At 31.0% G+C, this 11,443-nt stretch overlaps 1 long non-coding RNA gene across 2 annotated transcripts; it reads left to right on the forward strand.

The window, feature by feature from the left end:
* Positions 1-3,449: 3,449 nt before the first annotated feature.
* On the forward strand, positions 3,450-4,954 carry LOC122605134. 2 transcript variants are annotated; one of them, XR_006324558.1, is made up of 3 exons: positions 3,459-3,956; positions 4,461-4,555; positions 4,639-4,954. It is a non-coding gene; the product is annotated as an uncharacterized LOC122605134 (long non-coding RNA). The 2 variants fall into 2 exon arrangements; XR_006324557.1 differs by having other exon boundaries at positions 3,450-4,555.
* Positions 4,955-11,443: the final 6,489 nt, after the last annotated feature.

Raw genomic sequence — 11,443 nt, forward strand, 5'->3', positions numbered from 1 at the left:
TCCCCCCTTTTTTTTAATTACTTTACCTCTTTTCCATTCATTTTCCTTTTTACATTTCACACACACACCTTTCTTCTTCATTTTTTATCCTTCCATCTTCTTCATTTTTTATCTAAAATGTTTCCCAAGAACTACTTCAACAACAATATATGTCCATTTTTAAAAATAAAAAAAAACCTATTTCGGTATTTTAAAAAAAAAAAACTGTTTTAGTAATTTTTTTTAAAAATCTGTTTAAAAACATATTTTTTATAAAAAGCTCTTTCTTTTTTTTTAAAAAACAAAAATTGTTTTAGTTTTTTTTTTTTAAATCTGTATTACAAACATTTTTTTAAAAATATGTTTCGGTATTTAAAAAAAAAATAGTTTTTTTTTATAAGAAAAACAACCGAGTTCTTTAACAGTTTTTTTTTATGTTGATTTTTTGTTGTAGGAAATTATCAAAAAAAGGGGGTATATTGGTCACGAATAACGGAGGTTTTGGCGACATTAGAAGAAAAGCCGAAAGATTACCGTGACCCCGAAATTGTGAGTGCGAAATGGAGGAAGATACATCCAATTATTCAAAAAATGGTAAGTATATGGAGAGGGGAAAGTGGGTCAAGCTCGGGAGGCAAGGGTAAAGGAAAATGTAAGTATATGGAGACGTTTAAAGGAATAACGAAAAAGTTGGATAAGTTGTTTGATATGAGCTCGAAGAAAATTGAGTTGAAGGAAAATAAAGTTAAGATCATGGAAGAAGACCACGATTGAAAATTCTTGGGTACCGACTATTTCCACTTTGAAGAGCCCAAGAGAAGCATCATGGAACGCAAAAAACAAGCGCTTCGTTAAAAATATTCGTCTTGATTAGTTTTTATGTTTAATTAGTTTGTTATTTTTATAAACTTTTTTATTTTAAGAATTTTGTTATTTTAAGAACTTCGTTTTATGATTAATTAGTAGCAATTTTAATTATGTTTAATAAATTTGTTTATGTTTAAAATATATATATATATTACTTTTTAATTATAATAAAGTTTTAAAAAAGAATCAAAAATAAAATTAAATCAATCATTACCATTGCCACATAGCACAAGTCGCCCACTACTTAAAACCCCACCCATTTCCACCTTTTTTGAAGGGCAACTTCTTTTACCCCACATGCCACATGACACAAATCGCCCCTCCTCCCCTTCTTACCACTCCTCTTAGTCTTATATTATGTGTACAAGGCTTTGACCGTAATTTATGTTATCCAAAAGAATGTCTATATGCTTCTTATCCTATAGATCTATACCTGGTATTCAGGTGGCCGCCGACTTATGACAGGATAACATTGATTACGGTCAAAGGCTTATATGCCTAGTATAGACGGTAATTGCTAGGGGAAAAAAATGAAGTGTATGTATGAATGGATACTCTCTAACACAATCATAGTATGTATTTGTCAACCGTACAAAAAGATAATTGTACGTAATGGTCATATATATTATAAAATTTATTGAAAGAAAACTTGTTTTGCGTATTGGATAATTATTTTGGGGTTAGAAGAATGATTTGAACGTAGGAGGTTTCATATATAGCGCGTCCAAATTCTAAAATTACTTGGTGTCTAAAGTGAATTTGGTTCATTACGTTGAAGAGCATGCATTTGGTTGTACATCAAAGTAAGCTCATATCAAGTGTCGATCCTCTGTCAAACAGAGATGTGTTGATCAATTATTGTATAAATATATAATGATTTCTAGATGTGTACCTGATCATTCAGAAGCCGTAGAGGGAAGACGACATAACTCGGTTGAGGGTCGGGTTTTCGTTTAGGGTATACGCTAAGGATGAGTTTTAGGTGACAGAGATAAGGCCACAAGAGTTTGGAGAGAATTAGGAGGGGATGATTTTATGTTATGGTGTAGGCCCCTAATGATCTCTATATATAAGCACCCCCAAGGGGAAACCCTAATTAATAAGTATGGTAATGACATCCATCAAATAATTACCTATCAATTATTTAGGGCGTAATAAGATCATTGATCAATATTAATTAGATAAATGATTATAAGGGCATATATAAATATAAATATATATATAAATACATAAGAATATATATATTTATTCTAACAAGATACACATTGGTTTCGGACTTCCGACTAAAGTCATAGGCTTTGGTGTTCATTCTTAGATATCAGTACTTTACAAATGAAGTCGATGTTCATTACAAGAAAAAATTCAATAGGAGACCGGAGTCTTTCGGCAACGATATAGTGTTGTCTCGGAAAGTTGCTAAATGACAATTTATTTATTTATTTTTTTACCTTTCTAGTTAAGAGATGTATATGGTATGCGTCAACAATGGAATGTCAGATTTCTTTTAGTGGTTCCTGACGGAATGAAATAGGGTTATCCTAGAACCAAATACGACTTTTGACAAAAACCTTAGGATCTGTTTGGTTGGACTGAATGGAATAATGATGGAATGAAATGAACGTGGTTATGGAATGACAATGGTAATGGAATATGTAACCATTCCATCTGCATGTTTGGTTGGTTATTGGAATGAAATCTATACATTAAGGCTACCTTGTTTGGTATGCTAAAATGTAAGATGGAGTGGAATGAAATTCATGAAAAATGACAAAAATACGATTGTTTAATAAACAATTATTATAACTAAAAAAAAATATTTAAACATGCGGATCAACATTAAAAACATTATAGGCAATGTAATAAGTAACTAAAACAAAAAAATACCCACTAGATACACTAAGAGTAAGCTCAAGAAACATAAAGGCAAATTGATATAAGATTAAATAACAAAGTTTCATAAGAGTCAAAAGACATATTTCAACAGAGTCATTACGTAAAAACAAACTCCAAACATTCTACCTAAAAACGAAAAGTAACACGGGTGTGGTTAATAAGTGTTGGTTAATAAGACATATTTCAAATGAGTGTTGGTTAATAAGAACATGGGTGTGGTGAGTTGAGGTATAATGATGTTTTTTTATTCACTCACGGAATGAGAAAAAAATGGAGGTAGTGAAGAAAATAAATTAAGAGGCATATTTTACGAAGGTGATAATTGGTAATGGATCTTTTCTCTCTCATGGACCAACTAAATACCATTTTTTTAACTGAATGGAATTGGGCTTTCCATTCCATGCCCCATTCAGCCATAACAAACATAGCCTTAAGGTGCAAATATCAGATACATGGAATGACCAATTTAACCGCATCTCTTCAAACCATTACTCCATTAGTCATTTTGTTTCGAAAATTTTTACCATTAAATTTAGAAATCATGGATCTGAGCTCATTGTACTTTGAATGATTGAAGTAGGGTGGGATATAATGTTGGGAAAATTACCTGAATAAACAAAAATAAGACCCTATTTTATGAATTAGACTCGTTTTTTAAATCTGACCAATTTAGACATTATACCCGTGACTTTTTTGTATGCATCACACGGAATAATTGACCCAATTAAAACTCACCCGTGTCTTTTCTTCTCTCCACACAAAGACCCAATACTCCCATCTCTTCTCCCCTCTTCAACCGACCTCAAAATCCCTCTTCCTCAAAATCCTAAATTAAATAAATCAAGAGTATAACACCATTAATCCAACCATTTTTCCTTCTATCAATTAAACAAGATTTTTGGTTGTGTTTCGCTTTACGGAGGATTGTTCATTTTCACAATGTCAAATTTCTGGTCTTACACTTTCTGTGTTCCCTTCTTTTGTTTCAGTTATTTTCGAAATTGTTTGGTTATTTTCATCCGATAAAGCCGCCAGTGTATGGTACTATTCGATGGGTAGCAACTATAAGGGGTTCTTTATATAACTTAGCTACATTTGAATATTAAAGGGTTTGTGAAAGTATTTAGGCTGATAACAGCATTTGTGTTTGTCACACCTGCCACGTAGAGATGGCAAAAAATGGGTGGATTGGGCTTTGGTCAACAATTAGATGAATGGTAAGATCACGATCAACATTAAGATAAATGGCCAGACCATGATCAACAATAAGATGAACGATTAGAGTAATTTATGATTTGTTTTATCGAAATGTATATTCTGATTAGTTTTTGATTCTTTGATTACTTTTGGCTTAATTTGTTTGTTAAATATTGCCCGTTCTAGTTGAAGTTTATGATGCACACCAACTGTTTGATGTAATGTTTGAATGAAAATAAGTGAGGTTTGGCTGGCTGAATTAGTTTACTACTTATGTATTGGTTAAAGTAAAACGTGATGAATTTATATGAGAGTAGCGTTAAGTGATCTCCAATGCCTCTTGCTGTCATGTAAACTTTGTTAGATGAGCTCAAGAACAATAAAAACAAGTCTTGTAAACTCACTAATGATACTGTTTATGATTTCATTACAAATACTATGATATGTTTTTGGCACTGTAACGTTGTATACTAAAGGTTGGATCATTACAATGTCTTAATGCATTGTGTATCGACGCTTTTTAGTTGTTGATTCGTTTGTCCGAGTTGAAAAAAAGAGCTAAAAAAAGCAGTTGAAGATGCTTCCTAAGTGACAAACATATTTCGACCGACTAATTACGGTATGAAATGGTGGTGGATTGTTTATTTTTTGGGTTTGGTGATTGTTTCCTTCTAAAACTAATACTTGAGTTGACTAACTCAGGTATTTGATGGACATGGCGTTGTTGATGCTGCTTCATATACAAAAAGAAACATTCTTGAGTTTATCGTTGAGGACTCTAATTTCCCGAATGGGGTGAAGAAAGCCGTTAAAAATGCTTTTGTCAACATATGGAGTACTCCGTATTATATATGTTTGCTGCAAGTGGGATGATTTAGAAATTTTGTGATGATCTAAACTGGCATATGGAGTATTATATTTGTTCATTATATGGCCTTTAAAATGGTTTTTTAGTTTTTAAACGAGTGGCTTTTAATTTGTGTACATAATGTATTTATTTATTTATTTTTTTTGCAAACTGGGAAGTTATTTTTATATGATATTCTTAATGTTTTATCATTTATGTTTCAATTTTTCATTATGCTTGACAATTCTTTGCTGGTCTCTCTTGCAAGCATCCATACAATAGTAAGATAATTAGATTGACAATAGAGATATCTATACAATTGACAAAATGAGTCACAGAATAAATTTGACAATAGAGACCAGGCGAAACACTTTTAGAGCAGGCTTTCTGCCGTTCTTCTACCGTTCTTGAATCTACAAGTTAATTGCTTGATTCTCACTGTAACGACGATTGGTTCCCCAATTGCAATCTTGATCGTTTGGTTCCAATAAATAACCTTGAGTTCCTCTCTTGCCATAGATGATAATTAAAAGTCGCTGCCAAGACAAACTTTAGTACTATAAAGACAGAGAGCTTTAATAGGCAATGCAAAGATATCAAGTATTTTGTGTTCCAGTTTGGATTGAGTGTAACTCTTAGTACGTAATCGTAGAGCTATAATCAAATAAATCTTTCACTGGAGTGGGCATCAGATGATTTGCAGACCATGTGTTTGCAATAGTACAAAAACATAAGAACAACTACACAAACTGCTAATTTACATCAATTTTAACATAGACATAGGAACAACGAAGGCCCACAATGACATTTGTAAATCAATGTTGTCTAAAAATGATATTAGAAAACACAAATATAACTTGCATCTCAATGTAGAATGGCATGCAAGTTGCAAAAATTACAACTAGAGTTCTTTGTTTTGACAAAGAAAAGTCAAAGTCAACATCAACACATTCAAAGAAAGTAATCCTATCAGTTGAAAGTTGAAATAAGCCATTTATGATTTATTTCCTATTTGTCTATGAATATTGCAATTCAATTCATAATCAGAAGACTATCTTAATCAAATACCAATATATTCAATTCATAATCATCTTTCCAAGACTTCCTAGAGCGTCCTTAAGAAGGTAAAAAAAAATAATATCTTTTACCAGAATTATGTTGTTGTATACTTGTAGTACCGTTAGCATTAACATTTCAGCAATTTGGTATCCATCTTTAGGCATTTGACTAGCAGTCAAAAGAACCAGAGAAAAAAAGCAGAATGAATAATTGATTAACACCTAATTTCGGTGGAAAGCATACTTGGTTAATAGCAAGAGCGAGATACGAAACACTCAATTCACCAAGAAAGCAATCATCAAAATCGACTGAAGCAACTGATCAATTCTCTTCTCAAGATACGGAATCAATTTTCATGGAAATGTTGTTCTTGTTTAATTGATTGAAGGTAAAGTGGTTTGATTTATAATTTAATTTAGGGTTTATTAAAGAGAAAGAAAGATGGGGGTTTTGGGGGAGAGAGAAGAGATGGGGAGAGCAGATATCGTACTGTAGTAGATAGGCACGTGGTGGAATCTGATTTGTTGCATTGATCCGTGTTATACATACCCAAAAGACACGGGTATTGTGTCTAAATTTGTAAGTTTTGAAAAGTGTTACTTTTTTTAAAAATATTTTCTCTTTTCTGTTTATTCAAGTAATAATCCCTATAATGTTGGGTATGTTTTGTCCATTCATGATTCTAGAAAGATCGAAAGTATATATCAATCAAAAGGTTAAACGTAGACAAAAGTTCAACAAAAATCTAACCACGAAATTGATTGTAGCGGTGACGTGCACAACACAACAAAACAAGAAGCTAAATTATTATCAAGTCATATATTAATTATTACATTATACTTTTTTTTTTTTGGACGGTATTCTCATAAAAGGTTTAAAATTCAAAAAAAGAAGAAAAAATCAAGTTCGAACTTTTTTTTTTCCTGGGTAATCGTTAACACTTAACAGAAATAATGTTTGGAACTAGTAATAAAATACCTCGCTCAGACGGGTATATATTTGAGTAAAATTTTTTTTTTTTTTGCAATTAATAATTTGTTTGTGATTTATTTTTGAAATATCGTTTGTTTGTGATTTAAAATTAAAATATATATGTTTGTTGGATTTCTTATGGTATGTCAACAATGCATGTTTTAAGTCATTCCGATATTATTATTAGTCTTGCAAGCACACAATGTACGTGTGACGTACACATGGTCTTGTTCAAAACCGTACATGACATCTCATGTTACAACAACCATATTAAATGCTATATACTCGTATTTTTTTGATATTTTCTGCATGAACTCATTATTGTAGTATCGTTCGAAGCCAATAATTACTAAGAAAAAAAATTGAAAAAAACAACCCCACATTCAACACCTGGTTTTTCTCAAAGCCATACATTTTGGTTAATCAAAGATATTTTTTCATGGTTGATAGTTTCCTTGTACCAATGACCAACATCAAAATATAATGCCTATAAATACTAAACCTCTTAACTTCATTTCTCCTCAAACCTGCTATCATCGTTTATAATCGACGTCGTAAGTTAGGTTTCGAATTTCTCTCTTTCTGCTTTAAATATCAGAAAGAGATCGAAAGATCGATTAATTTTGTACATATACACAAAAGAATCAAACAAAGTACACATACCAAAATGATGACATTGGATATGGCAAGATCTATGAGGATGGTGCAAGTGAAGTCTCTAATCGAGACTGCACCGTTGCAAATCATCCCTCCAATAAAACCGTCTTCTGCACCCAGGTTGGCCACTATTAGGGAAGAACGAGGCGAAGGGTTTGAGGAACGACGATGAATTATTCTATTCTATATATACATATTTAAAAAAAAAAAAAAGACATATATGAATGTTATTCATATATGTTTTTTATTATTTAGGTTATGAGAAAACACCAGAGATTGATTCAAGTATATATATTGTCTATCCTGGTGTTCATGGTGATGTAATTTTCTACGTCTTCATTCTATTCTGATTTTCTATCGTCTTTGGCGTGATCATAATATATATGATGTAAATATTTTTGTGTGTTATGAATCTTTGCTATAACAAATATATATAATATACTATATCATAAATTAAAATCCAATAGTGAATTTTCTTGATCAGTTGTATGTTAATTGTATATGTTTTGTTGACGACATATGGTCCGTAATTTTATTAAAGTACTTATTTTTAGTTATAATCAGAATGGTACATTTGAATTTTTCGTTGGTTACTTAGTTACGTACATTTTAAAATAATCGGACCTATTTACCATGACACTACTCATCATCATTTTATACTCTTTTTCTATGTATTATACATTCATCAATATTTTGTGACATACATATTCATTATTACATAAACCTGAACCCGAGGTAACCTGTTAATGGTCTTAGTTCTTGAGAAATTCAGTAGATTCAAGTATTACTTCCTACATTTGTAAAAGTGGATTATTAAGAAAGTTTTGAAAGTCCTGAGTTTATTCCATTCGAGCTCTGTATACTATTCAACTGAATGTTACTCTGATGTATCAAATTCTAACTACTAACTCGCTGTTAATAAAAAAAATACCGTTTAATTTGGTCTATGGACTTGAAAATCATTGAAAACCGTGTCACAGGCCTGGCCCGAGCTAACACGTGAAAACCCGAAACTCATAAACCCGCTATCAATTTTACATCTAGGTTAAGTTGTCAAGCTTTATACCATAAACAAAAGACAATCTTGTTATCCAATTTTTATTATCAAAAAGCTTTGTTACATTTCACGTTTTTAGATTTTAAATTTGGATTTGTTGTTATATGTATTTGAATTTTTATATTTTGACTAGACTTGAGTAATTACAGGCTTACAAACATTTTACACCATGAATTAGATTTTGTTTGTCTTTAGTACAATAGCATATTTCTTGAATGCACTTGCTTAATAATTACAATTTATTCCAAGCTAACACATATAGCTATGTAAGTAGAATTTTTACTTTTTTTTAATGGTAAGCGGAATTTTGAATCATTTTGTAACATGCATTTGTTTTGAGCATGTCGTCTTTATTTCATAATAACATCATATATATATAACATATAATCACTAATATTGCATATTAAGTATACTAAATAATTGTTGATACATTTAATCATTAATAGTTACACTTGTATCTTACATGACAAATATTAACTGTTCGGACTTCGGACCAACCCGCAAAAAACCAACCGTAATCTAAATCGGATCGGGACGGACACAGTGAAACTGAAACATGGCCGGCCCTTAGGTCATTAATCTTGTAAATTGCGGGCTAGTCTGGGCCGTTGAGCCCATGATTATTCATATAAGAATTCAATTTAATTTAATTTAACTTGTTACAATTAATAAATGACATGGGGCCATGGGGGTAATAAAATGAGAGAAAGACGTGGTTTAAACTTTAAACTAATACGAGTAGTAGAAATTTGTCGAAGATAAAATCATAGTAGCTCATAAACATAACATTAACATCACTATCAAGTGTATACAATGGATATCAATCTTTGATATTCGCATGCTGCAACTTTATGTGTAGCCACATGTACGTATCATTGTAGATTTGTAGATATTTGGGATACAGAACTTTGCATATGTGACCACGTACATTTCCTAGCTACTACAATTTAAAATAATATGTAAATAATTAAGCTCAATATTTATTTCTCTCTATAGATATTTTGTCCTTATGAACATATGGAGTGGCGGGTGTAGAATTTTCGTATTCAGGGGGCATGATGACAAATGTGGTAACATGAATGCGATAAGTTATGGGCAGGTTCAGCTATGAGATTTTTGATGCCCATAACGAAATTTTGTTAACGAACAGTACACTTACATTTATAGAGGTTTATAATCAAGTTAAGCTAGATGAGTCATTCTCACGTTGATTTCCCATTATATAGGTATTATTTTAAATCAACACTACTTGAACTTCCTAATATAATCTTACATGAACTCATGAAATGAATACTCATATTATATTTCTGAAATATAGTTTGTAACTAGAATATTTATGTTTATCAAATACAGATATTAGTTCAATTTTTTTTTTTTAAAGAAAATGATATAAATAGATTGTGTAACTCAGTTTTATTAATTTTTGTTATTCGAAAAGAGGACACAGACTAGTAAATTATAGTTATATATTTACAATTGAATTTAGGGTAGTGAATAAATGTATTAAAAAGTTAAGGGGTTAAACTTATAACTCTAAATAAGTATAAAGGTTTTAATGTAATTATGTAAAGAATAGTGGTCAAATATTTTTTTCATCATCATCTCCGTTGTTTTCTCAAAAACATAAAAGAGAGCTTCAATCAAGAACTTACATATATCTTTTTTTTGTTAAACAATAGCTTAGTTAGCAAATGATAATTTATTAACCTACGTATCTTATCGCTTTTGATTAAAGAAACGAGGGCATGTCAACTTTCATGGTGGGGGCATTTTGGAAAATTATTGAACTTTCATGGTTATTATTAAGACATTATCTGTATGTATATTACTCGTATTTATTAGCATAGGAGTTATAGGGGGCATTACCCCCGGTACTAAACACTAGCTTACATCCGCCTACGTATGTATATATACTCATATCATTGCTGGTTATCCAAGTTTTTACGAACAACAACAAAGTTGTAACATATAAGTTTAACGAATTCATAACGTTGACTATCATCTGGATTCACGTTCACCCATTGTATATATACCTATTTTCCATATGTATTCCTTTTAAAATTAACACAAATAATTTTTTTTCTTCTTTAGAATTTGCCTAATAAAATTATTATGGGAAATGATAATCATACAACACAACACAATTTGACAATCTACAATAATATCTGTTTTATGCAGTTGTACCATGTGCAATAAAGTTTGTATCTTTGTTGTAGATAACAAAATTATGTTGTAAGAATATCACTCCCTATTATTATAGTTACAAATGCTTGACGTAGCGCCCACAATAAACAAAACAGTAATGCAATCTTAAAAAAATAAGGAATTCCACAACTTAACATTCTTTTGTAATTAATCACGAAAAATAAAAATACAAACGTGATATGTAAGCCGCAACACATAAAAATAACTCAACAAAAGATGCATGATAGGTATTGCTTAACACATAATATTCTTTTGTAATTAATCACGAAAAATTTCTACACATTTTTATTTATATATATATATTTTTTCCTATGAACTATGAATTGTATTACTATAAAAAAAATGTACAAATTTACAAGAATAAGTACCACATTCAAAAACAAGAAACAATGCTAATCTTCTATTCAAACTCTATCTCTAAATGCAATCTCACTAAAATACCAAAGAAACAAAGAACACATGAAACATACTCTGCCAACCAGCATACACAACAAATCTAACCAGCAGGCCTGCAGTAAAGGAACTCATGTATGCACCAGTATGGGACCAAGTAGTCCCATCTTACATGACTCACTATTCCCATACGCAAATGCACCCACAAATCCCCAAACTGCAACCTTATTTAGCTTTAAGAGAATTTCCAATCCATCTCAATTCCCACTTATTCGCAATCCTTTCAACATTCTGAGTTTTCCTGACTTTAATATTCA

Source organism: Erigeron canadensis, chromosome 6, assembly GCF_010389155.1.
Source record: "Erigeron canadensis isolate Cc75 chromosome 6, C_canadensis_v1, whole genome shotgun sequence".
Taxonomy (NCBI): Eukaryota; Viridiplantae; Streptophyta; class Magnoliopsida; order Asterales; family Asteraceae; genus Erigeron; species Erigeron canadensis.